This window comes from Diabrotica undecimpunctata, chromosome 8 (assembly GCF_040954645.1).
Source record: "Diabrotica undecimpunctata isolate CICGRU chromosome 8, icDiaUnde3, whole genome shotgun sequence".
NCBI lineage: Eukaryota > Metazoa > Arthropoda > Insecta > Coleoptera > Chrysomelidae > Diabrotica > Diabrotica undecimpunctata.
In genome coordinates this window covers 116973717-116986139 of record NC_092810.1, presented here as the reverse complement: position 1 = coordinate 116986139, position 12423 = coordinate 116973717, and positions in this window count along the sequence as shown.

The following is a 12423-nucleotide window of genomic DNA, read 5'->3' as shown; positions in this document are numbered from 1 at the left end:
CTCTTCGATCGGACGAGATGCTTGTTGAACTATTAAACAATATACGCTTACTAAACTTTTTATCACAGTTTATGAAACAGGAGAAATACCGCTTACTTCTACTTTCATTACAACTCCTAAGAAAAATAGAAGACACCTTAGAATTAATAAAATCGAATGAAACAGAAAATAGATATCTATAGAGAAGAATTAAAAGGGAGTTCAAATAAGTCAAAGAAAGATAGATGAGAGAAAGGTTCGACGAAATGGAGGATGTGGTATCTAGACACAACTTATTTAATGTACACAAAAAAGTAAAAGAATAAGCAACTTAGTTAAGAAACAAGTTTCACCTGTACTAGTTGATACTTACAACACAATTTTTGTTCATGAGAACGAAGGAAGAAAAGAATGGCAACTGTATATATCAGAGTTGTTTGAAGATGCCAGAAACAATATTACCGATTTCTGCCAAAATTGTATTGACGGCCAGAAAAATATGAAATCAGAGGTAGAAATGTTAAAAATAGGAAAGCTTGTGGTCCATGTGATACAGCAACTGAGTTGCTGAAGATAATAAATGAAGATAGTTGTAAAATTGTTTAATGCAATATATATATATATATATATATATATATATATATATATATATATATATATATATATATATATATATATTATACTGTTATATTATAACACTGAAGTGATTCCCACAGACTGGCTTAAATCCATCTTTGTCGCCATACCTAAAAAACACAATGCTAGACAATTCTCAGAATATCTATTAATTAGCCTAATGAGTCACACTCTTAAGATTTTCCTAAGAATACTCCACAAAAGAATTAGACGCAAATGCGAAGAAGATCTCGAAGGTAGGAAGGTACCCGATTTGGTTTTAAAAATGCTTTGGGAAGTCAGGAGGCACTTTTGCGCTAAATATCCTATTACAAAATGCCGTAATTAAAGAAAATATGTATTTGCATGCTTCATGGGATTTGAAAAGGCATTCGATAAAGTATAGCATGTAAATTTAATGCAGGTGCTAAAAAATATAGGAATAGATATTCGTGTCATTAAAAATATGTACTAAAATTAAACTGCTATCGTAAAAATTGCAGATAAGTCATCATCATTCTGGATTTACAACCCTATGTGGGTCCTAGTCTCCTTAAGAATTTCTCTCCATTCGTCCCTATCCATCTCCTTCCTCCTCCAAGCACGTATTCCCATATTTCTCATGTCTTCATCGATGTTATCAAGGAACCTTGTTCTGGGTCTTCCTCTACTTCTCTGACTAATGGGTCTATCAAGTAACGTTTTTTTAGCTAGGTTATTTTGTTCCATCCGCATTACATGCCCTCTCCACCTCAGACGTCCTATCTTAATATGTTTTATGATATCTGGTTCCTGGTACATTCTATAAAGTTCGAAGTTATATCGTCTTCTCCACACTCCATTGTCATTCACTGCTCCATAGATTCGCCTTAGTACTTTTCTTCAAAACATCCTAACATGTTTTCATTATTTTTTGTTAGAGTCCAGGTCTCTGAACCATATGTTAGGACTGGGCGTATTATTGTTTTGTAGAGTTTTATTTTTGCATTTTCGATATAATTGTAGATTTAAGGAGGATATTGAGCCTAAAATAGCATCTGTTGGTCGTGCAAATTCTGCGATTTATCTCTGCGGTAGTATTATTTTCAGTATTTAGGAGCGCTTTTAGGTATACAAATTCGTTCACTGCTTTGATAACGTCGTTTTCTATAACAAGTGGTCATAGAATTTGTGGTTGTGTGCTTATTTTAATATACTTCGTTTGTTGGTGTTTATTATTAAACCCATTGTTTGCGCCGCAAACAATTATTGTCTTAGACTTTTTGTACAACCGGCAACAGTGTGCGTGTCTTCAACCAGGAGTGCGCGCACCGAGGAGACGACAGAGAGATCGAGACTAGACATCAACCAGCAAAAACCGTTGGCAGTTTCGGTAAAAGACAATAAATTCGTGCAAGAAACAGTTTTCATTTTACAAAAGACGATCATGTTTTTGTTTAAACAGCATTAAAGCCAGTGTTTTACAGTCCACCGTAGTTTTAATTTTGCCTAGTTACAATACAATAAACACCCATTTTTGTAGCTGATTCTTTGAATGCTACATACGCCTCTCGTACAGCGTTTTCCATTCTCCCAACAATATTTATATTATCAGTATAGGCCAGGATTTGCACTGATTTATTATATATAAGAGCAAGATTAAACATTATACAGGAGAGAGGGTCTCTATGGCGCAGCCCGTTATTTCTTTTAAAAGGTTCAGACAGTTCCCCCTTAATTCTACATTCAACTTTTTAAGAGTTGGTTTTGTTAAATTTACCATCTGATTTGATATTCCTAGCTCTTTCAGTGCTTTGAACATTTATCTTCTATTCACAGAGTCGTAGGCTACCTTGTATTCTATAAATATTTGATCAGTATCTATGCCATATTACAGTGTTTTTCTAAAATTTGTCCCAGGGTTGCAATCTGATGAATTGTCGATTTACCACCCCTGAAACCAGCTTGATATTTTCCTACTATACGTTCTGAATATGGTGTCATACAATGACATAGTACTGTGGAAAATATTTTATAAGCTGTATTTAGAAGCGAATTTTCTCTGTGGTTAGAGCATTCAAAGATATTTCCTTTTTTGTGTATGGTGCAAAGTATTCCAATATTTCAATCATAGGGGAGGGATTTTGTACTTTGTACCTTACCCTATACCTGGATACTTTGTACCTTAATTGTCGCTAATACGTTGGATTCTTGATAGAGCTCCGTTAGCTCGTTGTTTGCTCTTCTTATCCATTGTCCATTTAAGTTTTTCCCAATAAAGATTTTGCGCAATATTTAAGCATACGTCACTATCGGCCTTATTACGGTCTTGTATGTCATTAGTTTTGCTTCTCGAGATATATTTTTGCTTCTTAACAAACCATTGAAAGCATATATAACGCAGTTGTCTGACAAAGTTCTTTCCTGTATTTTTTCTTCACAGTTATGTAGGTTCTCTTGTGAAGAGATGTCCTAAGTACTTAAATCTATTCTTTTTCTTCTTCTTGTGCCACTTCTATGGGAGATTGGAAATCATCAAGGCTATCCTGACCTTGTTTACAGCTCTAGTTTAGCTCAGCTCAGTTCAAATCTATTAACTTCTTCTAATTTGTATTGTGTTCCCTTTGGTATTTTAATTGTTATGTACTGCCCCTTAACAAATTGCTTATTTGTCCATTCCATATACTTCGTTTTTGCTTCATTTATATACAATCCTTTGGTTGCTGCCAACTCTTCGAGTTCCATGACTGTTTCCATCAGCTCTATTGTACTTCTAGTCAAGATTATCAAATCGTCCGCAAATGCTAAGCACTATTGTTTTTGTGGTAGATCAGACCTGTTCCATTAATGTTTGCTTTCTATATAACCTTTTCTAATATTATGCCAAACATAGATGATAATGGATCACTCTGCCGCATTCCTTCGTTGACTTTAAAGCTTTCTGTTATACTATTGTTTCATCATCATTCAATCTTCGCTTATCCACTGCTGGACATAGATCTCCCTCATAATTTTCATCTTTTTCGATCTTGTGCCTCTTGCATCCAATTTCTATGACAACGTTGTAGATCTGCAGTCCAACGTGTTGGTGGACGACCTCTGCTTCGGTAGTCATCATCTCTTGGTCTTCATTCCAGTATCTGCTTTGTCCATCTATTATCTGTCATTCGAGCTACGTGACCTGCCCAGTTCCATTTCAGTGTTGCTACTCTCATACTGTAGTATGCAGTATGAGTAATTTCTCCTCATACTATTGTTTATCTTGACTTTATTCACTGTGGTTTGAAGAGTTAATTTTATCATTCTAATAAGCTTTGGACAAACATCTATATCTTACAGTGCTGTGAATAGTTCCTTTCTTTTGACTCGATCGAAAGCCTGTTTCGAATCAATGAAAAGAACCATCGTGTCTTTATTTTATTCGTAACTTTTAGCCTGTATTTCTCGTAGAATATCTGATCTACAGTACTCCTGCCTTTTCTAAACCCACACTAATATTCTCCTATGCTTTTATGAACCTTCGTTGCTAATATATTCTTAATATGCATAGCCAATATTTTATATGCTATGTTGAGTAGCGCCATATGCCACTCTGACATTCAGCAATATTTCCTTTAAATAGGGCACAGTATTGCTTTTGTTTATTCCTCAGGTAGTATTTTTTGTTCCTATATACCTTTGATTAATTTCTGGATTTTATCTGCTAACAGACGTCCTCCAAATTTAATAATTTCAGTCGTAATGCAGTCGATTTCTGGGCTTTTGTTTATTTTTAAATTCTCGATAATATATTCGCTTATTGTCGGAGCTTGTTCTCCGCTCTCTTGGTTTTTTGTTTTATTTGTTAGATCCATTGCTAAAATCGTTATCGTTAGACGTCAAATAAATCGTCTGCTACCTCAGTTGGTTGACTATTATTTACAGTTCAATCGTATTTCGTACGAGTATGCTTCCATGGTGACAATTAGAGGCAATTATACCGACGAAATCTTTATACAACCAAGAGTCAGATAAGGTTGCATTCCATCCCCGACATTGTTCAATGTTTACTCAGGGCAGTTATTTCAAAAGACACTTGAAAGTGCCATATGGAATAAAAATCAACGGGGAACTACTTAATGTAATTAGATACGCGGACGGTACAGTAATTCTGTCAGAAAATATTGAAGGTCTCCAAAGTTTGCTTAATCGTATTCACAAAGTAAAAGAGGAAGTGGACAATGAAATAAACTCAAGCAAAATCAAATTTTTAGTTTTTAATTGTAATCCAATTAAAAAATTTCACAAAATTACATATTTGGGAATTCTAAACTAAATCTACTTGGTCACAATGGACCAACTAGATCCAGACATAAAAAAAATGCAGAATAGGAGTAACTAAAACTACTTTAATGAAGACATTTCTTTGCAATAATCATCTCAGCTTAGAACTAAGGCAAAGGATATTTAAGCGCTATATTTGGTCTGTTCTTTTGTATAGCGCAGGAGTGTAATCACTAAAAGGATCAAGCATGAACTGAATTGAAGCATTGGAAATGTGGATTCATAGACGGATGCTCAAGATACCTTGGACAGCCAGAAAAACTAATGAGAAAAACTAAGCAGGTTCAAAAAAGATAGAGAATTGCTAAAGACTGCTAAACACCGAAAAATGTCTTATCTGGGACGTATAGTCAGGGGAAATCGATATAGAATACTACAAGTGATTCTTAAAGTCAAAATAAAAGGCAAAATAAAAGGCTGTAGAGGTGTAGGAAAAAGCAAGTTTTCTGGTTAAAAAACATTCTTGAACTGACTAGATACCAAATGTAAAACATTTATTTGATGTGGCAGAAGATCGAAAAGAAACAACGCTAAAGAATATAAACATCATAGAATAATAAGTTTGAGCCATACACTGAAATTATTACATAAAATTATACACAACCGTATTTACAAAAATTTAATCCTTGCATAAGTAACACATATTTCGGATTTCACAATGGAGTGGGAAGTAGGAAGGCTTTATTCTGTATGAAAATTTTGAAACAAAAGCTAATAGACAATAATAGACCAGTAAATGATACCGTGTAATTTTCCGTGTCGCCACCGAGTTGCATGAAAATTTGGATTTGGGTTCTACCTACCCTCCATTTCACTTTTGGGCTTGTGCCGCTGGTTGCCTTTTATTTTTTAGGGGTGAAAACTACCCCTACTAGAAAAACGTCGTATAATTGTAGCGGGTAAGCGGGTAATTAATTCAACTCATCTTTTAATGAAGTGAATGAATATTAATTAACATTAAACTACATAATTTAAGATTTTATCACAGTTTAACCTTTAAATCTCACCCCCTAGAATAGATATAATTAAAACAATGTCATTGAATACCTAGTCTCCATTGATTGGAAATTTGGATTTGGATTTTTTACCTTTGATTGATTTTCAGGAAATTCAGTAAATTTAGGCAATTTGAAATTAGTAAATTATACAGTGACATCAAATTTAGATTTCTTTACTGTTTTAATTTTTTACCACATATTTTCTACCCTTATAAAAACTACCCCTTGTGAAAAAATTCGAATAGATGAAGTATTTTTTTTTCATTTAAACAATATAAGTAAGAACAAGTAAATGGAATAAAATTATAACACTAGCAGAAGAATAACAAGGATTTAGGACAGGAAGATTATGCACCGACGCTATATTTATAATGAGGCAAGTGTAGGAGGAATCATTAGAATACAATAAATCGGCATACCTATGTACGTTTCGTGGACCTAAATCTAATATCTATCAAAGGTAGGAAAATATCTACCAAAACAACACAATAAAAGTAAAAGTAGAAGAAGAACTAACTGACCCTATTGAAGCTGGCAATGGAATAAGACAGGGAGATTTTGTGAGTTCTCTATTCTTTAAGTTGATTATGAATGAAATAATAAAAAAAAGTAAGAACTAAAAAAGGATACCAGATGGGAGAAAAACCGCTTAAAATAATCTGCCATGCAGACGACGCAACACTACTCTCTTAAGCTTTGGTTTCCTCGAAAGCGGTACCGGCAAATTGCGACCGTAATATTGCGATAAATAACATCAGATTGCGGTGGAAAAATCAAGTTCCTTTATTGCGGCAATGAAATGTGTAAACTCAGAAAGCGTCGTCTGTAGGTACTGTTTTGCGTCGAAAACGAGCGACCATGGACGACCTCGATGTTACTCTTTTAGTAGTGCTAGATGATGAGGAGTCAGAGAAAGAGAATAATAGAAGAAGTGAATCTGACCTTTTTAAAAATAGAACTGTAGAGGGTGCATACCAAATTTTGATTTGTCGCCTTTTACATACTAACGAAAATAAGTTCAGAGAATATTTTCGGTTGACGCCGGTCTTATTTGATTACGTTCTAGGATATATAAAAGACGATCTTTTTGCAATACCAACAAACCGTGTTCAAAGTTCATTGACTCCTGAGCAGAAATTATGCCTGTTTTTAAGGTATGTATTTTCATTACTATTGACTACATCCAACACAAACGTAACACATAGTCTTAGATATACTTTTATTTTGAAGAAATATACATTTATTTGATAAATTTACATACGAGTATTTATAAAGTATTTTAGGCCAGGCTCCGCCACTACTGAAGTAGCGGATGGTCCCATTGCAGTTACATCATCGGTAGCAAATATAATGTTAGATGTGGAGCTACCTGCTGATGATGGTCTATATTCACAGTCAGAACCTGATGATAATTGTTCAATCTCTGTATTTCCTACTAAATTTCCAATTTGCATTCGAAGCCTAGCCTGAACTATTTTTGGTAACTGTTTAGTTATTTTTGCCATTTATGCAAAGAATAAATCATTTTCATCTTGCTTTTCCATATTTGTTAGATCTTGTCTTTCGGCTATTTGTTTTAATATTTTCAAACGTTGATTTGCAGACGTGGATGTAGTTTGCGATGGATATGTACGTTTATTAACTCTTGAAGTTTTTACAATGTCAGCTTTGGCTTCTTGGATATTTAAAATGTTGTTGCTAGTTTCATCTGCGGTAATAAGTAGTTTAGACGTTGTTGCTCCATGTAGTCGTCTTCATTTCTACAATGAGCTGTGCTATTTTCCACACTTGTTGAGATTCAGACTGCTCTATATTGTTGAGAGTACTAAAAATAAAATAAAAATATTTTATTATCAGTAAAATAAGGAAATATAAATTGACCTTATCTTGGCCAAAGAGATACTATCTAAAAATGATAGCTGGACCGATCTTTTCTTCGCTGCTTCCCCAGATAAACCCGTGCTAGGCTTGCCTCGTCTTTTTATGTAATAATCTCTTACATATCCCCACCTCTTGCTGCAATCATTGTCTATAAATATAAAAACAAAAAAAATTAGTTAGGTGTCATGAATTATTAGATGTTATTTTTTTTAGGTTTTTGGCTACACGAGAATCTTTTAGATCGTTGGTGTTTCAGTTTAGAATATGTCATTCATGGATTAGTAAAATATTAAGGCAAGTTGCTAAATCTATTGTTACAAGAGTGCTCACTTTGGTAATGCCTTAACCAACAGAGGAAATGTTCAAAACAATATCTAGAAAATATAGATCTCTGTGGGATTTTCCGAATTGTGTTGGAGCAATTGATGGTAAACACATTCGAATAAAGATATTGAAGGTTATTACAATATAAAACACAAATGAATCACCATACTTCACCACCGCAATAAACCGTTAACAGAATGTTTCTCGCCGCATTGGCTACCGTATTCAATACGCCGGCACCGTCATATTGCGTTGCGGTGGCTTCCAACGCTTCCTTGAAAACCACTGCTATCATTGTGCATGGTACAGTTTTCTATGACGTCATTCGCAGCAATATTGCGATCGCAATTTGCCGATACCGCATTCGAGGAAACCAGAGCTTTAAATGATTTACAACGCACGCTGCACCAATTTAATATAACCGCCAGAAAATTTAACATGTTAATTTCCCCAAAAAGGACAAAATGCATGGTTATAACAGCAAATTTACTAAGATGTAAATTGGAACTGGAAGGTCAGATAATAGAATAAGTGATGGAGTTTAAATATCTAGACATCACATTATCTAGCTACGAAAAGCTCGAAACAGAAGTGAAAGATCAAGTGAATAGAGCAAACAGACCCCAGGTTGCCTGAATGAAACAATATGGAGAAATAAAAATATCAGGAAAGAAATGAAAGGCAAAATTTACAAAACAGTCATCAGACCAATAATGACATACGCGGAAGAAACTCGAACTGACACAGAGAGGACAAAAAGGATGTTTTAAACAGCAGAGATGAAAACACTAAGAAAAATGCATAGTAAAACATTATGGGACAGAGCTAGAAGTACAGATATACGACGTAGATGCAAGGTGGAGAACATCAAGAACTGAGTAAGAAATAGAAGAGTAGAATGGAACAATCATATAAGCCGAATAGCAACAAATAGAGTAGTAAAGACGGCAAGAGACGGTTCCCCAATAGGAAGACGATCAATAGGAAGACCACGTAAACGATGGAACGACAACTTGCTGGAGGCACAATGAAAAACAGACAGAGTCATGTGTTCCTACATAAAAAGAAGAAGAAACTATACATACAATAATTTTTTAAATCAAAATGTTATGAATTTATTTTATTTCAACTTAAAAAACAACCCTTATTAGTTTGTAAACATGGGTGAAAGTGTGTCTGTGATTGGTTGTTTACTCATAACTTGGTTAGCTTTTAAGCTATGAAGTGCTTAAACAAACATTTTGTAGAAATTTTAAGGGTAATAAGATCATTTAAATAATTTTTTTAAACCCTTATTTTTCAAAAGGGTTGTAGTTGAAAGAGCTTCAACGAGTCACTAATCACGAGTGTATGAAAACTTTGAACAGCTATACCTAAATAATTTTTATCTAACACAAAAACAAACAAAACCAGAATATCCTAAAAAGAAAAACCTATATTTTTTTACTTTTTGAGATTTTTCGTATCAGAAATACTTTTTAAGATATTTTGAAAAAAAGATATTTTTTCTAAAAATTACAAAAATTTTCTTTTATATTAAAAGCAAATTTTTGCAGACATAAGCATTTTAAACCGGTCAAACGTAGAAATCATGTAAAGAATACATAATAAATAAAGTAAATTTTAAAGCGGTAACGATTAATTTCATTTGGGGTTTTAATTAGGAAGTGATTTTCACGAGTTTTTTTACAAAAAAAAAGAGACCAACTTTATTTTGAGCGGAACTCGCTTAGGTGTAATACTACGGACTTAAAAAATAGAGCTTTTTTTAAACACTTTAGGTTTAAATAAGTTTTTCCCGAAAAGTGCTTTATTTTTAGGTTATTCTCGTTCAAATATTCGATTTGGAATATGACTTATTCCAAATTAATACTAATTTTGTATGTTTGTATGTTTTTTCAAACCCGAGAAGGAGGGCTTTCATTCCCCTATTAAAAGCAACCATGGGTACAGTATTATGGCTAAACAAGTAATTTTTTAACATTAAACTGTGTCCTAGACTTAAGTCTAAAAGTGAAGTAGAAGGTAAGAGGAACCTAAATCCCTAAATCCAAATTTTCAAGCAAATATTCCGTGACGGAGAAAATTACACTCCAAAACGGCCATTTACTGCCGTAAAGCGGGATATAAGAATAATAGAAAACTTATATTACGAATATAACTACACTTGAGTGCAAAAAATCGACTCAAAATTATTTTGCGAAAGTTCGTCTCCTGTTTCAATCCAAAAAGATGTAAATTTAAAAATATTTAGTATACAATTATTAACCTCATTATTGAGTTTAAAAAAAGTTTTTATTTTTGGTAAATCGGGTGACGTATTACAAATAAATAATGCAATACGTAGAGTAATTTTATCTATGGAGAGGGGGTCAGAATTTGACTCATTGAAATCGACACGCACCGACTTAACGCGTTCGGTGAATATCGTAAGCATCAATTTTCATAGCAACCCACTAATACATCAGTCAATTAAGTTCGCAACTTCATAACAAATGGATACCACATCCATCAAAGTAGCTCAAGCAGTAGCATTATTGAGAGAAGACCTGAGCCAGAGAGCCATGGCAAATCGACTAAATTTAAGCCAATCTGCTGTGTCCCGAGTGTATCGTCGGTACCAAGATACTGGTGATTATGTCCGCCAACAAGGAGGAGGTCGTAAACGAATAACAACAGAGAGAGATGATCGATTTCTTGTGTCTAAATCTCTGAGAAATCGACATTTGACTGGTGCTAATCTCAAAGAAGAGCTTAGAGAGGTTCGAGGTGTGGTTACCAGCGTTTGGACAGTCAGAAGGAGACCGAAAGCAGCCAACCTGACACCAAAAAGGGCAGCTACGGGTCCCAAGCTAACTGCAGCCCAGAAGCAAAGGCGACTAGAATTTGCTCGCGAACATCTGGATTGGGACGACTATCAATGGAGTCAGGTATTATTCTCCGACGAAAGTAGGATCTGCCTACATGGCAACGACGAAGAGGCGTCGAGTCTATAGAAGGCCAGGGGAACGATTTGCTCAATATTGTATACGAGAAATTGTGTCATATGGAGGCGGTTCTTGTATGTTTTGGACAGGCATTTCTATGGATGGGAAAGAGTTAGTTTTCGTGTCTGGTGGAGGACGTGGAGGAGGTTTAACGGCGGATCGTTACATCAGAGATATTTTGGAGGAACATGTGGTTCCATACGCTGGATTTATTGGTAATGCCTTTATTTTATTGCATGATAATGCACGATGTCATACCGCACGAGTCACCACCACCTATCTGACTGAGATCGGTATACCTACAATAAATTGGCCTGCGTTGAGCCTGGACATAAATCCAATAGAGCATGTTTGGGATGAGCTTAAACGAAGGGTCCGGAACAGAAATCATGCACCAAGGAGCATAATGGAATTGAAAACTGCACTTAATGATGAATGGGAAGCAATACCTCAGGAATTTATTCGAAAAGTCATCCGATCCATGCGAAATCGATTGGAAAGTGTAATTAGGAGTAGGGATGGTAATATCAAATACTGAATAATTAAGAAATTCATGTAACTGATGATTTCTCTGTTCATAACGTCTTTCTTGCGTTAGTTCCAATGATGAATATTTAGGAAACTCTGTTTGGATTGCATATTGTTTTTAAAATGCGTCTTTCAAATAATGCAATAGAAGTTTTTGTAAGTTCAATAATAAAGTTATTGTTTGCACATTACATTTTTTTATTTTCATAATTCTTACATTGAAACAGAAGGTGTAATCTCAAATATCGCTTTTGAGTCGATTATTTTGCACTCAAGTGTAGTTTGTTCTAACTAATAACATTTTTTTTTATAATTTATTAAATTTATATTCAAACTTGTTATTAAAAACAGAAAAATCGATGGTTGCCAACAACAAATTAAATATACACTAATGGCATTAATTTATCGCTTTAAACGGAGACTACAGTACCGGATTAAGGATAATTATTATAGAAAAAGTTATAATATTAAATAATAATAATTATTAAAATATCAGTCTATTGGCTAGTTAATTTTCCAAAAGTATGCATCACAAACCGACAAGAAATTGAAGATAATGAAAATGAAAGAGAACAAACCTTAGGCAAAATTATGGAATAAATTCATTTTTTCTAGCATACCCGACTTTTCAGATAAATCCCGAAACAGGTCGAAGTTTTATTTTTAAATTATCATTTTTTGGCATATATACCAGTGACGTTATCTATGTGGTCTAAATTGCCGATCTATCACAAAATTTACAAGATTTCAAAAATAGAATTAGATTCATAACGTTCAAGATTGTCGTTGTCGGTTCAATACTGACGAGA